The sequence below is a fragment of the Euprymna scolopes genome, chromosome 25 (assembly GCF_053919585.1).
Source record: "Euprymna scolopes isolate OS-2025 chromosome 25, ASM5391958v1, whole genome shotgun sequence".
In the NCBI taxonomy this organism is placed as follows: domain Eukaryota; kingdom Metazoa; phylum Mollusca; class Cephalopoda; order Sepiida; family Sepiolidae; genus Euprymna; species Euprymna scolopes.
In genome coordinates, this window is record NC_136506.1 from 62043073 (window position 1) to 62059796 (window position 16724).

General features: G+C 31.0%; 1 protein-coding gene across 4 annotated transcripts in view; it reads left to right on the forward strand.

The window, feature by feature from the left end:
* Positions 1-16724, forward strand: part of LOC145247391 (uncharacterized) — a 90337-nt gene that overhangs the window by 18089 nt on the left and 55524 nt on the right. Inside the window, exon 2 of one of the 4 annotated variants that reach the window (XM_080109094.1) lies at positions 1834-1867. The exons of 2 other annotated variants lie outside the window; for them this stretch is intronic. The gene's annotated coding sequence lies outside the window, so the exon portion shown is untranslated. Of the gene's footprint in view, positions 1-1833; positions 1868-6153; positions 6396-16724 lie in introns of those variants that run through there. One more of the 4 variants, XM_080109092.1, reaches the window with a different exon arrangement.

A 16724-nucleotide genomic window follows, 5' to 3' on the forward strand; every position in this document is an offset into this window, starting at 1 on the left:
CCAAAGTTAAGTAACATTCAGCCTAGTTAATATTATATGGGTGACCGTTTGGGAATATCAGGTGCTTTATGTGCTCTCTGCTTATTTCAAGAAAAAATATACATATTCGTTTTATTTATTTAGAGAATATTTAGCTATCAAAGACAATGATTTTTATGGAAGTAGGAAGACTCATTTTTACTTAATAGAATTGACCTTGACAGACATCTATTATTCCAAAAGGAATATTATTATTAAAATACATCAATATTATTATTACTGTTGTAGATTGATGTAGAAAGCACCATGGAATTTCCATTGGTTTTTACTAGTATACATGAATCCAAATATGTGTGTGCGTCAGTGTCTGTATATGAGTCTGCATCTATTTGTTTGTTTACAAAATATTCTGACATGTTTTAAACAACATTGTACATCACATTTCATTGTGACTATGACTTTGATTATGATGTTGAGAATGATCACTAGGTTGGCAACATCCACATCAGTTGTGTTCACCATTTTGGTTGCGGCCATTACCTCAATGGCAGACGTCTAACATAATGAAATTGGCATACATGTTGACTAAAATGTTTGCTTGTTTGTTGGATTATGCAAAAACTATTCAACTAGCTTTTATAAAATGTGTCACATTGGCCACAGTAAAGCCTATTAAAATTCAGGCGAGGATCCATTTTTTTTTTTTTTTTACTTTCTGTAACATTGTGAGATACAGCATTAACCTTTTTTTCCAGCACAATTAAGTCTCATTTGAGGTAGCGGGTTTTAAATTGTAATATCTCTGTGTAAGAATAGAACTGATGCTTATACATCATGCTTATACCATAAGTTTTTTTTTAAATAAAAGCATATTCTCATATGGAAACTTAGTTGAACTGTGATCATAGTCTTCTAATATGTGCACTTATCTTGTTGGATTTTCTATGTTAGACCTAAGTTGAAATGCATTTCACCAATTGATACTTGATTCTGACTAGCGATTTCTTCTTTTTTACCCCTATTCTTTTCACTAAAGCAGTGTAATTTGTTCCAGCTTTTTTCTAAAAATAATTATTTCATCAAAATAGTTTGTTACAATGGAGACAATTTTAAATAATGACCTGAACAGCTAAAAATGTTGGGGGAGATAATTCCTATTTTAATTTAAATATAAAAATATAAGTTATCAACCTTATATTTTTAGCTTTTTTTTATTCCCTCTTTTTGTAACTTATACATTATTATCTTTTATTTATTTTGAAATTTAAACTAAAATTGATATCAATTGCAGACTATATTAGCTAAAGTATGGCTAATAATGAATAAGGTCATTTGCATTTCACAGAGGAAACAAAATTATCATAAATTTATTTGGATTTAATACTTACATAAACTTATATACAAAGAGAATTGTTTTGAAGTAAAAGATAAATGTGCCATTAAACAAGATGCTCCAAATTTAGGCATTACCTATTTATTTTTTTTTTGTGGGTGGGTGGGGGGGGGGTCACAAAAATCAGCTTTGATCTTGATAAATAAATGTTTAGAAAAGACAGTAATAATTTCTACTAATGGAAAAGTTTCTTAAATATTTTATAATTTGTTTCCACATTCAAATATATATTTTTATGGTATTCATGTTGAAGTATGGTAGAAGTATTTACTCTAGGGAGCACATATTAGTTATAAAAAACCCAACTATATTTAAAGTATATTTTGTATTAAGAATTCAGTTATGACTATATAAAAATGAGTATTATTATAAGATATTTATTTTATATTTATATTTTTTATTTGCCTATAATCAAAAATGCCTTAATCTTTGTGTTTGTTCATTCTCTCACCCACCTTCAGCACATTTTACGAAACTCGATAGAATATAAATTAGGTATGTTTCAATTTATTTCTTAATAACCTTATTGAAGGTAACATTTTCTCTAATTTTGATTACAATTTATTCGTTTGACCGAAATAAAAACATGGAAGCGTGTTCAAGATCTAATTGCTTGAATATTGACCCACTGCAGCAAGACAATATCAGCATTGCTGTACAATTTTAGTACTTATATTGACATTTGTTAGGTTGGAGAGAATTTCTTTCCACACTAGATTACATTGTGAATGCAAGATTTTTGTTACTCTTGCGCCAATCAATTGGTCTAGATCCAAAACAAGATTTCTATTAAGTGCTTGGCTTCAAACAAACAGAACATATCTTATATATATATATATATATATATATATATTAAGTAATGTGATTGATAATTTAAAATTTAAAATTTAATATTAAGTAATGTGATTGATAATATATATATATATATATATATATATATATATATTTTTTTTTTTTTTGTACACCCTATTGTAAAAGATGCTATGTCATGCAATGCTTCCTTTTACCCTTTAAACTGAATAATCCAGTTTCTTGGAAAATATTGACATGAGATCAACAAGACTCATCTAGATACAACAACAGAACAGTTTTGGGACAAAATATTCAGTACCTAATAACCGACACCTGATGATCACGTTATTGTTCCAACCAGCATAATGTCACAGCCCACTCCAGCTACCACTCATTCCCACTCTAGCTCTAATCCATTCCAATTGCACCTCCTCTATTGCTGTTATACATGTAAATACGATAAATTATTCTTTTCAGAGTCAGATCTTTTAGATGGACACTAAATTCTTCTTATTTATTTTGTAAACTAAGACATGCCCTAGCAAGTCTGAGAGAGAGAGAGAGAGAGAGAGAGAGAGAGAGAGAGAGAGAGAGAGAGAGAGAGAGAGAGAATCTTCCCTCTAGATATCGCATGTGAGCATATTGTAAATTTAACCATTATGACAATATCAGATTTTAGAGTGCAGGTATACTATTTAGTATCCCAGGAAAAAAAAAGTAAAAAATAAAAGGAGTCTGCACTTTCCTTGAAAGAAAGTTATAATCCAATTAAGTAGGGATTTACTTCCTTTCCACTGCACGAAGATATGATGCAATGTCGGAAGGTTGGGAGAGTTAAGCTAGCACCCTTAAAGGAGGAGAACTCTGACCTTTTAAAAATTGCTTGAGCAGCACCGTTGGCATTCTCCAATAAGAGCCCAACAGATGCAAGGTCATTTCCTACTCAAAAGTTGGCTAAGACTGTATCGAGGACTATCCTCAATTAACCTTCACCATAACCTACTTTATAACCTGTACATATAAAATCTAATTCCCAACGTTGAGATGGAGACTCGTGCTTTACTAACTCAGCTAGCCAGGATAATTCAATTTAGTATGAAATAAAGCCCTAAGTTAAGAATTAAAATAAAGACAACACTATATTCTCATGACGATTCTTTGATACTAGAAGAATGTGTGAGAAAATTAATGTTTCCCTTTTATTTACAAACACAAATGAAGCATAATACTTGACATCTGCCGTTAAATAATTCTTTGATATAATAGAAAAATTGTAGTTTCTTTTGGGTTAAAAACACAATTGAACCATACTTGATGTTTGCTTTTAAACTTTAATGCAAGCCAGAAATTATTTTCTAATTATTAGTTTAAAGTTTTTAAAATCATATTTGAAATTATTGTTGCTGTTGCAAAGGTGTTCACTCCATTTTAGTTGAGTGTACTAGTAGTACTACATCCTGAACGGTAGTTCTTAACCAAATTGTACAAGGTGGTTAACCAATCACTGTTCCACTGTCAAAGACTAGCCACTTATGGACATGAGAGCTCAAACAGATTGTCCCTGTTGGATCTTCAGCTGCCCAAAAATACATTTGCACATGTCAACAGAAATATAGTGATCTGTTCAGATAGGCTTGGATTTACATGTTTTATATTGTGTGTTACAACTTTAAACAAAATCGATAAATTCGATAATACAAAAGAAACCCACACAAAGTTAGACAGTTTGAAAGCAGACGCCATCAAATCATTGGAGATGAAAAAGATGGTTGAAAAATACCTGAGAAGAACAAGAAAGCTTGTGGAAACAAAATTATATATCAGAAACATAATTAAAGGAATAAATACTTGGGCAGTATCTCTGCAGATACTCCAGATCTTTCATAAACTTGACAAAGGAAACTTGAATCAAAAAATCAGGAAACTAATGATCATACACAAGGCATTGCATCTGAAGGATGATACTGACTATGTTAAAAGGGAAGATGGGAGAATATGACAAGTAAATATTGTAGATTGTATGAATGATACAAGCAAACGACTAGAATCATACATCAGTCAAAATACAGAGAGGCTCATTACTGTTGCCAAATGTACTGCTAAGATAAATCATAGAGAAAGCAGTGAAACAGGAAACAAAAGGACAAAGAAAGAAACATGGTGAGAGAAGTAGCTACATAGATAATATATAAGACTGGCCAAAAAAGTAGTGCACAGAACACATAGGCATGGATATGGAAAGGAAATTTGAACAGATAAACTGAATCACTACTGACTAACACAAAACAACTTGATCAGAATGAACTACATAAAAGCCAAGGGAGACAAATACAGAAAAACAGCAAACGTAGACGATGTGAACAAAGCGACAAAATGGTAATCATCACAATCGTCATACTCAGTTTATATCCATTTTACATGCTGGCATGTGTTGGACTGTTTTTAAGAATTGACTTAAAAACTTAGATATTTCTAGTCAGGTCTTTATTTATCCCCATTTCTATCATTTCATCCCATGTTTTTATTAGCTGTAGCTTGTGAATTGAATTTAATAATCCAAAAACTCTCATACATTTCTTCAATATGATCCAATGATAACACCAAGGTAACAAAACTTTGAACAACCTCAACTTCGCCATGCAGATATGTTTTCTCCATATCTGAATTCTCATCCATCTCCATCATCTTATACTTCCTGAACACAAACTGGTTATCATCTCTCAGCCTCCCAGTAATTCCAATGCACTTCTTGTGTATCCAATGTTTAAAAGTAACACACAAAATAATGAATTGTATTCAGCTCTCTTTTTCTGCAGACGAGAACTTTCCTCTTTCTGGGAGCTTTCCAACATTACAACTACTGATCATCATTTTGGTGTTGATAACATTCATTCTCAGGCCTTTATTTTTCATAGCTGTCCTCCAAAAGTGAACGCAGCAAACTCACCAAAAAAGATATAACAAACAGACATGACTGTGTTGGGAAGGCAGTCCAGTGGGAACTATGTAAATGTTTGTACCTTGAACATGCAGATAAATAGGAACAAGTTGTGGAAAATAAAAATCATAAAACTTTCTGAGAAGGAAATACAAACGGAGAAACTCATGTAAGTAAGGAGAGCGAATGTGGTAACAATCAACAAGAAAGAAAAAAAAATCTACCAAGTTGTAGACTTCACCATCCCATCAGCTCACAGTGTGAATGTCGAAGAGGCAGAAAAACTAAGTATGACAGAGTTGGCCAGAGTTGAAGAAAATATGAAACATAAAGAAAATACCACTAATTGTAGGAGCACTAGGAATGGTTACGCAAAACATAGAAAAACGACTAAGAGATATTGAAATCCAAGAGAAGATTTAACACCATACAACAACATATAACATGTTAACAGCAGTTGAAAAATCCTTGAGTGCGGAAACTAACTCACATAATCAGGTAGCATCGACCAATGATATAGAAGGGAAATTGAAACTACTAGAAATCCCATAAACTCCAACTCAATAAAAAAAAAAAAACGTGGTGGCATCAAACTTAGTTTATGTCACATAAAATGGTTATGAAGGGTCATAAAATACTGGAAGGGTGCGGAAAGTTTTCAAATTCCTTAAAATGGCCAACTGTCGTTATCAGCGAGAAATCGATGGTAAACGGCTGTTGTGATAAGGCAAATTTATTTGTAACACCGTTTATTGAAATAAGCTGAGTGTTGGGTTGGGAATATTGGGAAACTTGTTAGTCAGACTCTCACTGGGCTGAGAATGACTCGCGTGAAAACTCCTAATGACAAATAAAGAAATAAATAATAACTGTACCGAATGGGAATGGCATTTCACCCTAGTAGGGTTGAACCGGCTTCCTCCAAAGGAGAAACTTTCATAGGAATATTAAAATCACAAGCGGTCTCCAGTCGTTTGTGGAGAAAAATAAAATACAATAAATAAATAAATAAATAAATAATAATAATAATAATAATAATAATTACAACAACAACAACAAAAATCGTGGTGTCCGTCGTCGCATTCGTCGTCATTTCTCGCTTCATTGCGATCATAACTGCGGTGGCAGCGGTGACTGCTGCTTTCTTCTTTTCTATCTGCTGAGCGACAGAAGCGGCAGTGGTGAGCGACCAGATTTTCAGTGGATATCGAGAGATTCTGCTCATATTATCTGTCCTTCACATAAATCGTTTTACCCGCTAGCCTCATCTTCCAATTCATCTTTAACAGACAAGTAAGTGGTGGATCTATTAAAGACCATTCATGTTTTTATGTTTATTTTTTTATTTTTTTTAATTTCTAATTACTGTTTTTTTTTGTTTTTTTTTTCGACTTTCTCTCTCATGATTATCATTTCACTCACCACTTTCTTTTTTTTTTGTTTGTTTATCTTTTCCCCCATTTTTGTAATGACCTCTCTCCATTTTCTTCGATTTCTTCATGTATAGTTGCTTTCAGAACCAAAATCTTTGATTAAACACGAAATATTCGTCAACACTTTTGATAATGACGAGATCGACTCAAAATATGAATGAACAGCAGAAAAACTACTCGACAGTAGTAAACATGCCCAAATGGCATGAATCACCTTTCGTTTTTGTTAAGCATCAAAAAATGTTTCAGATTAAAAAAAAAGTTGTCATGGCTAATGACGATATGCGAAAGGTTATTTATTGAACACAATTTAAACCAATAAAGGTTGGAATATATGTCTTCCTTTCATTTTTCATGATTATCCTTTTTGCTTGATCTATATTAACAAACATCGTCATCTGTTTAAAATGTCGACAGCTTTTTTCCGAAGGATTTTAATATTTTCTCAGTTGTTTTAAGAAATTTCAGCAATTTTTATCTTGTTAGTAATAAATAAATAAAAACGTGTTGCTTGTGCTGCTGCATTGGTTTTTATACTAGTTATATTTTAAGGTTTTCTTAACGATTCTAACAGGTTTGTTTTTCAAGTTTTCTTTTTCGTGATTTTCAAAATGAAAATTAAAAAAAAAAATTACGCATGTTTATTTTAATTTGAAACTTTCATTTCATTTGATTATTAAGGTGTCAGCCATTTATTTTATAATAAATGCAATAAAAATAAGTTTTCGTATTAACACTCATCTTTTCGGCTAGGACCAAAGTGGTGAACCTGAGTGACAGTACACTTCATCTTTTCTGTCGTCGATTAATGAAAAAGAACTCCTTCTAGACGGACGCAATTTAAATTTTTGTCTCAATCAAGGATGTCTTTTTTTCGGGAGCTGGATTTCCCACATTAAAAACTGGCCTTGTGTCTAACTCTGTCCTCGGAGGAGGCAAAGTAATAGGGCATTCATTCATCCATTGCTAATATTTGTTGAATTTCACTTTTATTTAACTTCAGTCTTCGCATGGCATTTACATTTTTTTAATAAATAAAATTACTGAATTAAAATTTAATTGTGACAATTTAAACGTCAGTGCGGTATTTGCCATTTTATTTTTTAGAGAAAACAAAGATCACAACGAACCAAACTCGCAGTCCCTATTTACTTACCTCCTCACGAGGGCAAAGTCGATTTTTATGTGGCGGTAATCCAATCCAGACCCTATCCTTACAAAAAGGGACACTGTGTTGGGACACAAATTTAAATTGCTTCAGTCTAGAAAGATTTCTCCTTCATTGGCAGAGGACAAAAAAAATGAAGTGTAGTCAATTATTCAATTCTTTTCTCGTTTAAAATTAAAAAAAAAAAAAAGGAACAACAAATATTTAAACAATTTCTGTCATTTCAGAAGTGTAAAAGATAATAATTATTAAAAAAACAAAAACAAAAAACTTAAGTTAGTTTCTAGCATTAAAAGATTGGATACATCATCAAACGAAGCAATTTTCCGCATCATTTTTGGAATATTTTCACAATTCAATCATTCTACCTTCTTCTTTTTTAAGATTATATATTCAAAATGTTCCGAATATTTAATCAAATAATCAACGTTTGTTTGTTTTTAACAAATTAACGTTGATTTGATTAAAATACTAATTCATCTTAGATTACAAATTTACAGAATTTGTAATCATTTAGAGGATTTCAGTATTACTTGAATAATGGATTGGAGAATCCCGAGTCAGTCCCGGAAATGACCGAAGCAGTTCAAGATTTGAATACCTTATTTCTTTCCTTTTTTATTATGAGGAAGCTTTTTATTATTTTATTTTATTTTATTTTTAGTTTTGGGAATTCTTTTAGAGCTCTAACATACCTTAACTTTTTGCATGCTTAGTATTGTCGGCCTTGTATTTTTCGCAACTTTCAAACATCCTCAGCCATTTTCAAGACTGGCTCTGGATTCTCCATTCAAAGTACTGAAATCCTCTGGGTAAAGAAACAAAAACTATCATATACGAAACAGGCTTTGTCGATGGAAAGTTTTAAAAAAATAATTCAAGCTTTTTTTTATTAATTTCATAGGATTTAATTTTTTTAGTTTTAAAAAGTAAAAGTTATGTAACTTATTTTTTACTTGAAACACAAAATTAAAAGTTCAGCAGAGCAGCTAGCTAGTTAACATGTTTTCTTTTTATTATTTATTTTTCAGTTTTTAATCATTTATTTTGTGAGACTTGATCGTAGTAATCTGTTGTAATAGCAACTGAATTCTTTAAGATGAAAATAATGAAAACACGTTTTTATTTTTGTTTTTTTTATTAAACACTTTAAAACTTGATTGATTGAATTTTTTCTTGAATCTTAATTTTTTAATTCATTATTTTCACAATTGGGAAAATCATTTAAAATGTAATTGCTTTCTTTTAAAATCTATTATTCTTATTTCGAGACGAGACAAATAATGAACATTGATGTTAAAATTTATTTTTAAATTACACTAATTACTCCAGTCTGGCTTTTTTCTTTCCTTTTTTTTTTTTTTTTTGATGTGAAAAACAAAACAAACAATCAAAAAGGAAAAACAAACTCACTTAACCCTTTAGTGGAGCGTTTTTAGTAACCCGGACTTAGGGTTAGTAGTAGTAGGGTTAAGCGATTCTAAGAATGTCGGATTCTTTTTCACCAAAAAAAGTTATCTATTAGTGATTATTCTATAAAATTACCGAAATTACAGCATTCAACATGCAAGATATTTGTGTGTGTGTCCAATTTTCATTTTTATTATTGTTTTTGTTTTCTTTTTAATTTTTATTCTAAAAAAATTATTACTTTCATATTTATTTAAGTGCTTTTCTGAGTAAATATTACAAAAAACAGAAAGGAGAAGATTATTATTATTATTATTATTATTATTATTATTATTTATTGGTTTTTGAGAGTTCTGATAACGATTATTTGTTGAATTTCACTTTTCACGAACACTACACCCCCCCCCCCAAAAAAAAAAGAAAAGGAAAACGATTGGAGACGGGAAATTACTGTTTTCGTCCTTCGCAAATTAATTCTTTACACTTTTTAATTTTAAATTAATATTACCAATAATAATCTTGAAACCAATAAATTTTATTGAAATAAATTTAACAACTAAAAAATAACCACTAGAAACTGATTTCTACCTGATACGCACTCGCACTGACCTGTTCTTTCTTTTCAATCATGTTCGACATCAACTTTGATTTGACGATTAACTAATATTGATTCATTAAGTCATTTCATCATAACATTATCATCAAATCTGAGCTGAGGTGATATTTTTCTAGTCGAACTAAATTCATTTTAATTCATTTCCAGTTTTTGTTTTAACAACGGCCTCCCCCCTCTCCTCCTCCCCCTCCTCTGAAACTTGGCAAAATGATTCCGCAAGAACACGTGATTAATAATTTCCTAGTTTTACTTTTCTTTTATCTTTCAATTCATCAACCTAAGTCATCTGCCCTCTTAAAAATTCGTCAGTTGTTACGTTAAGGTAAACATTACTGAATAAGTTAATAAACTTGACTTAAAGCGAGACATTTTTGAATTCAAAAGTAAAAAGAGTAATTATTAAGTTGATTTTCTCCCCCCCTCTTTCTTTCGCGTTTCCTTTCACACTCTTACTTTCTCCCTGCTTTTCTTTTTCCTTCCTTTTCTTTTTACTTCTGTCCCTTCCCCCCTTTCTTTCTTCTCCGCATCGGCGCATTCTTTTTTTTATTCAGTTTTCTTTTTTATTTTCGCTTTTAAATACACTAGTTACACAACAGGCAGTCTGATATTTTGAAATAATAGTCATTACATAACTTTTATTTTTCTTTAATTCAAATGAAAAACTTTTATTTTTATTTTTTTTACTCGAAATGAAAAATATGAAAATAAAATAAAAGCTGGGGAGGGAGACAATCTTTTGAACGTCGATGCCGTTCGACCGTGGCTTTTTAAAAGTGCATTCTCTTACTCAACGGCAATGAAGGCAACGCACAAAATTGCTGCTATTTAAATTAGATAACGTAAAGAGTTTGATAATTTTTCTACCCAAGTAAAACTAATAAACTCGATTTACTTATCACCATTGTTAGTTAAAAATAAAATCAGATAAATTAACAAAATTAATTCATCTTTGGTGTCATCGTCATTCGATGACATTTCTCGCATTTAATGTTCTCCTTTCTTATCTCCTTATAACTGGATCTTTTGAAGGAGCTATTTTATGCATCTGATGTTTTTTATGGTTTACCCTGGTTAATTAAACACAACACGTTTTCATTTTCATGCTATTGTTGCATCAGATTAACTGTTAACATGGCACGAATTGTTATTGTGTGACAACAATAATACATTTATTAGAATTATTTTCTAATTATTCCAGGTGACATGTTAACCTTTTGTTTTATTCATTGTCCAATTAGAAATGATTTATTCACATGCACAGAGATGAGATTGTTGTGTCATCGCACGGTTTTAAGGACGGGGTATTTAATGAAATGTACTAAATTATGCCTATCTTGTCATTTGTAGTAGTGGCCATACCCACTCGACTTTGGTGGGTGTGTAATTTTCTCTCTCGAAGAACAATGTCTGTTGGGTGATTTAGTCACACATTGACGAATCAGCTTTCAGGACGTATTGATTTCAACCATCCCCTGTAGGATTACTTCAGTCCTTTGGGAGTTGTGGACAGCAATCAGAGATTTTTATGAAAGCAACGAAAGAATAATCAACTCCACTTGTCTCTCATGTCTACAGGACAGATGAGCAAAGATATCCTCACTGAAGGTTTTCAACAGCCGAACTTTCTTACTTCATTCGTCCTTGTTTCTAAAACTAATGATGGGACGATTCCGATATTTTTCCTGATTCCCATACAATTACCGATTCTGTTTGAAATTCCCGATTCCAATGCGATTATCGATTCTTATTCTCTAAATATTTAGTTATATATATATATATTTTTTTTTTTTTCAGATTAGCGTAAAAACTCATGTAATATATGCATAAAACGTAAAAATAAACTTAGAGGTGTGTGATATATATTTTAGTTTTACTGATAGTTTAAAAACGATAAATATTTATTATTTTGGAGAAACAAACGAACAAAAAAAAACACGTCAGTATTCGGCTTTCTGATTTCTATGATATAAATAAAAAACGAAACAATGTTTTCAAAGTGCCAATATTTTTCTTCTTAACACATGCCAGGCAGCCACATGTGGTGCAAAACATTTAAAAAATTGTTTATGATTTTGTTAAATATATCCTCAAATCTCTAAGATGAAACTAAAAAATTCTTCAAATCTTAGGAAAAGTCTCAATTAACAACACATCTGGTTAACAAAAGTTTAATTTTCAGATTCCTGGTTCGTTTCCAAAATGAACGAAAAAATGTAATAATTTATGAGATTAGATGGTGCTCCTCATGAACCTAAGAAACAAATGTTTCATATTTCAATTTTTACATTCGGCAGTTGTTGAGCGTTGAGATAATTGGATTCATTAATGGTCCATGACTAGGATTATAGACATTATATGTATTTTGTGAAAAATATTTATCTGATCAGAATAATAAGATAGATATTTAATCTTCAAGTCGGATTAAGCAATTATAATTAATTGAATGAGACAATTTTTCCACCATTAATCTTTGCTGCCCCCAGCAAATGAATCAAATAAAACAATCTCTTTATCTCATTCTATGGTTCAACCTTTTAAAGGTTGCAAACAAACAAATGCACCTGGAAAATTTTATGTGTTTAGTTTTAAGGGAGCACATTTGAAGTCTTAAATCATGAAGTGTTGTGACCAGAAAATTAATGTCATGCTTTAGTGTGGCTACATACACAAGTGCTTCTGGCTGAGATTGTAACTGGATTACTTTTTCAACAATCTGAGTTTCTATCCGTTACGTCATCTTCACAGGCCATGAAGCAAGGTAATCTTACTGTTGATAAACAGTATCAACTACTGAAAAGAGCTTTATTTGTTTCTATGTTGCATCTCTCTGGGTTTTTTTTTTGTGTACTTCAATAGAATGTGCTTTGAATATACTTGCTGCACTGGTACCCCCCCCCCCCCAACATAAATGCCCTTGATCAACCTGTCACTGTTGAGATCCACAAAAATCAAGACTTTCTACACTAATAGCTTCTTTCCTCAAACTGCTAGTCTTTGGGATTTCCTCCCTGCTCACTTTTCCCTACCTGCATCAACATGTATAATTCAAATGTAATGTGAACAAACATATTATTGGACGACTCCTCACTTGAGATGCCCCTATGTATATGGTTCCAAATGCAAAGTAGCCTTCTACAATTCAGTGGCAATGTGTTTTGTTTTGGGTGAATTAAAGTAAAGCATATATATATATATATATATATATATATATATATATATATGTATATATATATATATGTATATATATATATATATATATATATATATATATATATATATATTAGCAGGGTGACTTGAATGATGATCAACGAATGTGTCTCACTCCCATCTTTTTATTGTCATTGAAATCGATGAAATAGCTCATTTTTCAATGAAATCAGTTGATTACCTGCTCTAATTGGATATCAATCGCAGTGCGCCAGGAGGGAGCTTCATATACGTCCCCCCACCCTGTTCACAATACATTGTAGTCTACATTGCACTGTAGAGACCCTACTGTTGATTTTATAAATTTATTTTTATATATGATAACTTGAATTAAAGTTTAAAATACAGAAGTCAAGTATCATGCTTCAATTATGTTCTAAATAGAAACATTCATTTCGAACACGCCCCTGTCATATCAAAGAACCTACTGTTGAGTTTATATGCCTGGTCTTACTGCTTGTGCAGTGATAATAGCTTGAATTAAAGTTTAAAATGAAAAGGTCAAGTATCATGGTACAATTGTGCTTTAAACAAAAACATTCATTTCAAACATGCCCCTACTATATTAAAGAGCCTACTATTGATTTCATATGTCGGTCTTTTGGCTTGCGTGGTAAAAAATAAATACACTTGTGATGTTAGGCTGTGTAAGATGTTAACCTTAGTCAAAATCTCATGTTCCTTCTTTCATCGGATTACTTCGATTATCGATTATCAATACTTATTGAAGACATTCTGATAGAAAACCTATCTAAGAAAACTGCCAGGTATATAATGTACCTTTGTGTGAAATTTCATAAAAATTGGTCCAGCCGTTTTCAAGTCCATGGGAAACGAACTCATACACACACAGGCATACATACGGAAACAAAGTTCCTTATATATATATATATATATATATATATATATATATATATATATTTCAGCATATAAGACGACCCTTAAAGATAAAAAATCATCTTTAAAAACCAATATTTCATAAGATACCGAGTGTTGCAATCTCTAGCCAAAGCAAAACAAACATGGTTTTGTGATTAAGCAGTCGTCTTATACAACCGATATATGATAAATTTATTAAAATTTGCTCCAATTTTGCACCTCGTCTTATCTGATGGTCACCTAAGACGCCAAAAAATATATATATTGTTTAAAATATAATTATCCGCTGACACATTTTTTGTCATCTAGGACTCATCAGAGTGGCTGAATCAAGATTCGAAATCGGGACTCCATAGAAAGAAACCTAAACTTCTACCACTGAGCTATCTTGCACAACTGCTGAATATATTGCGAGATGTTATTAATTTGTTTTTGTTTCATATATATTGTTTAAAATATAATTATCCACTGACACAATGTTTTCTTGATAGATTCAGCCACTCTGATGAGTTGTAGATGACGAAACACGTCAGTGGATAATGGTAAAAGGGAAAATTATTCCAAATTCACATTTTGGTAGAAATGCACTTTCGTATAAATAATTGAATTCATTCAAAAGTATTGCAAAACAAAAACAAATAACATCTACGTAAATCGCGATATATTCAGCAGTCGTGCAAAATAGCTCAGTGGTAGAAGTTTAGGCTTCTTCCATGGGGTCCTGATTTCAAATCTCACTAGATTCAGCCACCCTGATGGGTCGTAGACAACGAAACGTGTCAGTGTATAATTATATTTTAAACAATATATATGCCGTTCCCCATTTGGAGGTACCAAATTGGTAAAATTATTCCCAACTCGCATTTAGATAAAAATGCACTTTCGTCTAAATAATTGAATTCATTCAAAATGTATCGCAAAATATATATATATATATATATATATATCTTGATTTTAGTACTGTGGTGAATGAAATCGCCAACTGTCAATAGTGAAAATGCAAAGCTCTTAATGTAAACAAATGGAGCCCACTTTGGCAATTCACTGTGTTTATATAAACATTAAGATTCTCCTTACTCATGGCTTGTGACTGATGACTAAATTGATAGAACTGAAAACTGCCTACTCGATGGTTTAGTTTCATTCTCAGCTCAAGGCAGTCACATTGAAAAGCTGATGCAGTGAAACAATCTGTGATCTACAAATGACTGTGTATCTATGTGTATATGCATGTGTGCGTATCTTAGTATATATGTGTATCTGCATATATATATATATATATATATATATATATATATTATTGCTATAATCCTTTTAATACCTACTGACACTAGCGTTACATCCTTTCAGGAATCATCAGTGCAGGGAGTTATGATTACAACCGGCCAGGAGATTTGAACCCGGCCACAACTTCATTAGCAAGGAACAAACCACACGGCCAACCTTAACCGTGTTAAATACAGTTGAATTAACATGTCTATAAAGCATAAATGTCAAGACGGCAAGAGTGATTTTATGATTATGTGAGCTTAAGTAACCAACATTACATTTCAACTTAGAGTGCTCAACAATAAGAAATAAATTATTTAAGTGACTTACATTTGCTTTCATATAAGCTGTATCTTCTGAAGAGATCCTTAGTTACTGGTAATTAGCTGACCGAAACATGCTCATGACTGTGTAGCAATATATTACTGATTATGTAAAAATAAATAAAGAGAATATATATATATATATATACTCTTTATTTGTTTATGGGAAAAATATGCTTATTCAATTATATTTCACCCTTTATTCATACCAATCATTTTATTTATGAAGCTTGATCTATGTTAAATATAACTACAGAGCATATGCAAATAAATGGCAAAAAGTCTATAATCCAAATTTCAAGATGTTGTTCATCTTACAGTTTATTTCTTTTAGCATATTAAAATATTAAAGATACATGTATATTCTACTATTATATAAAAGAGACTGTGTATCTGTGAGTTCATTCCCTATAGACTTGAAAACAGCTAGGTCGATTTTTATGCAATTTCACACAAAAATACTTCATGTGCCTGGCAATTTTCTTAGGTTTTGTATTGGAATGTCTTTGATAAATGTTGATAATACAAATAAATCTGATGAAAGAAGGAACAGGTGAATTTGACAAGAGTTTACACCTTACACAGCCTAACATCACAAGTGCATTTGAGAAATTTTATTACCGCACAAGCAGTAAGGCCTTTAATGTGAGTTAATCACAAATAAATGATAAGATATAAAATTATATAAAATAATATAAATGAATAAAATAGAGGAAAAACAAATGGTAGAAGGGGATAAAAATACAAAGAATTATGGGAGAAAAAAGTATAAAATAGTATAAAATGATCAAATAATAAACGTATAAGTACAAAGTTATTTAATATAAAAGAATAAAAAATAAGTATAAATATGTACAGTACTTTGGTCCAGAGGGGAATTTCTACAATCAAAATATTATATATGGAGATTGATTGTAAAATACACTTAATATGATATTTTAATTTATACATATTTCGTATTTATTATGATAAAGTCAGTTCTTTATTGATTATTATATTGTACCCAATATATAATAGTGATTTGAAAAGTTAAAAAAAAAAAAAGAATAGTTGGGATGCCATTGAAACCAAAACATTTAGCTCTCCAGCATTATTCACTACCATTTGAACTAACGACAGATGGATAACTTTACAAATCAACCAACTTTAACGTATAAATGTATATTTTGTATAGGTGAAGAGGAGCATTTTATGTCGACTTACAATTTTTCAGTTTTGACCCTTTAGCAGCCATTTTTATCGGCTAAAAACCAAATCTCTCTCCTCTCTCTCTCTCTCTCTATATATATATATATATATATATATATATAAAGTTAA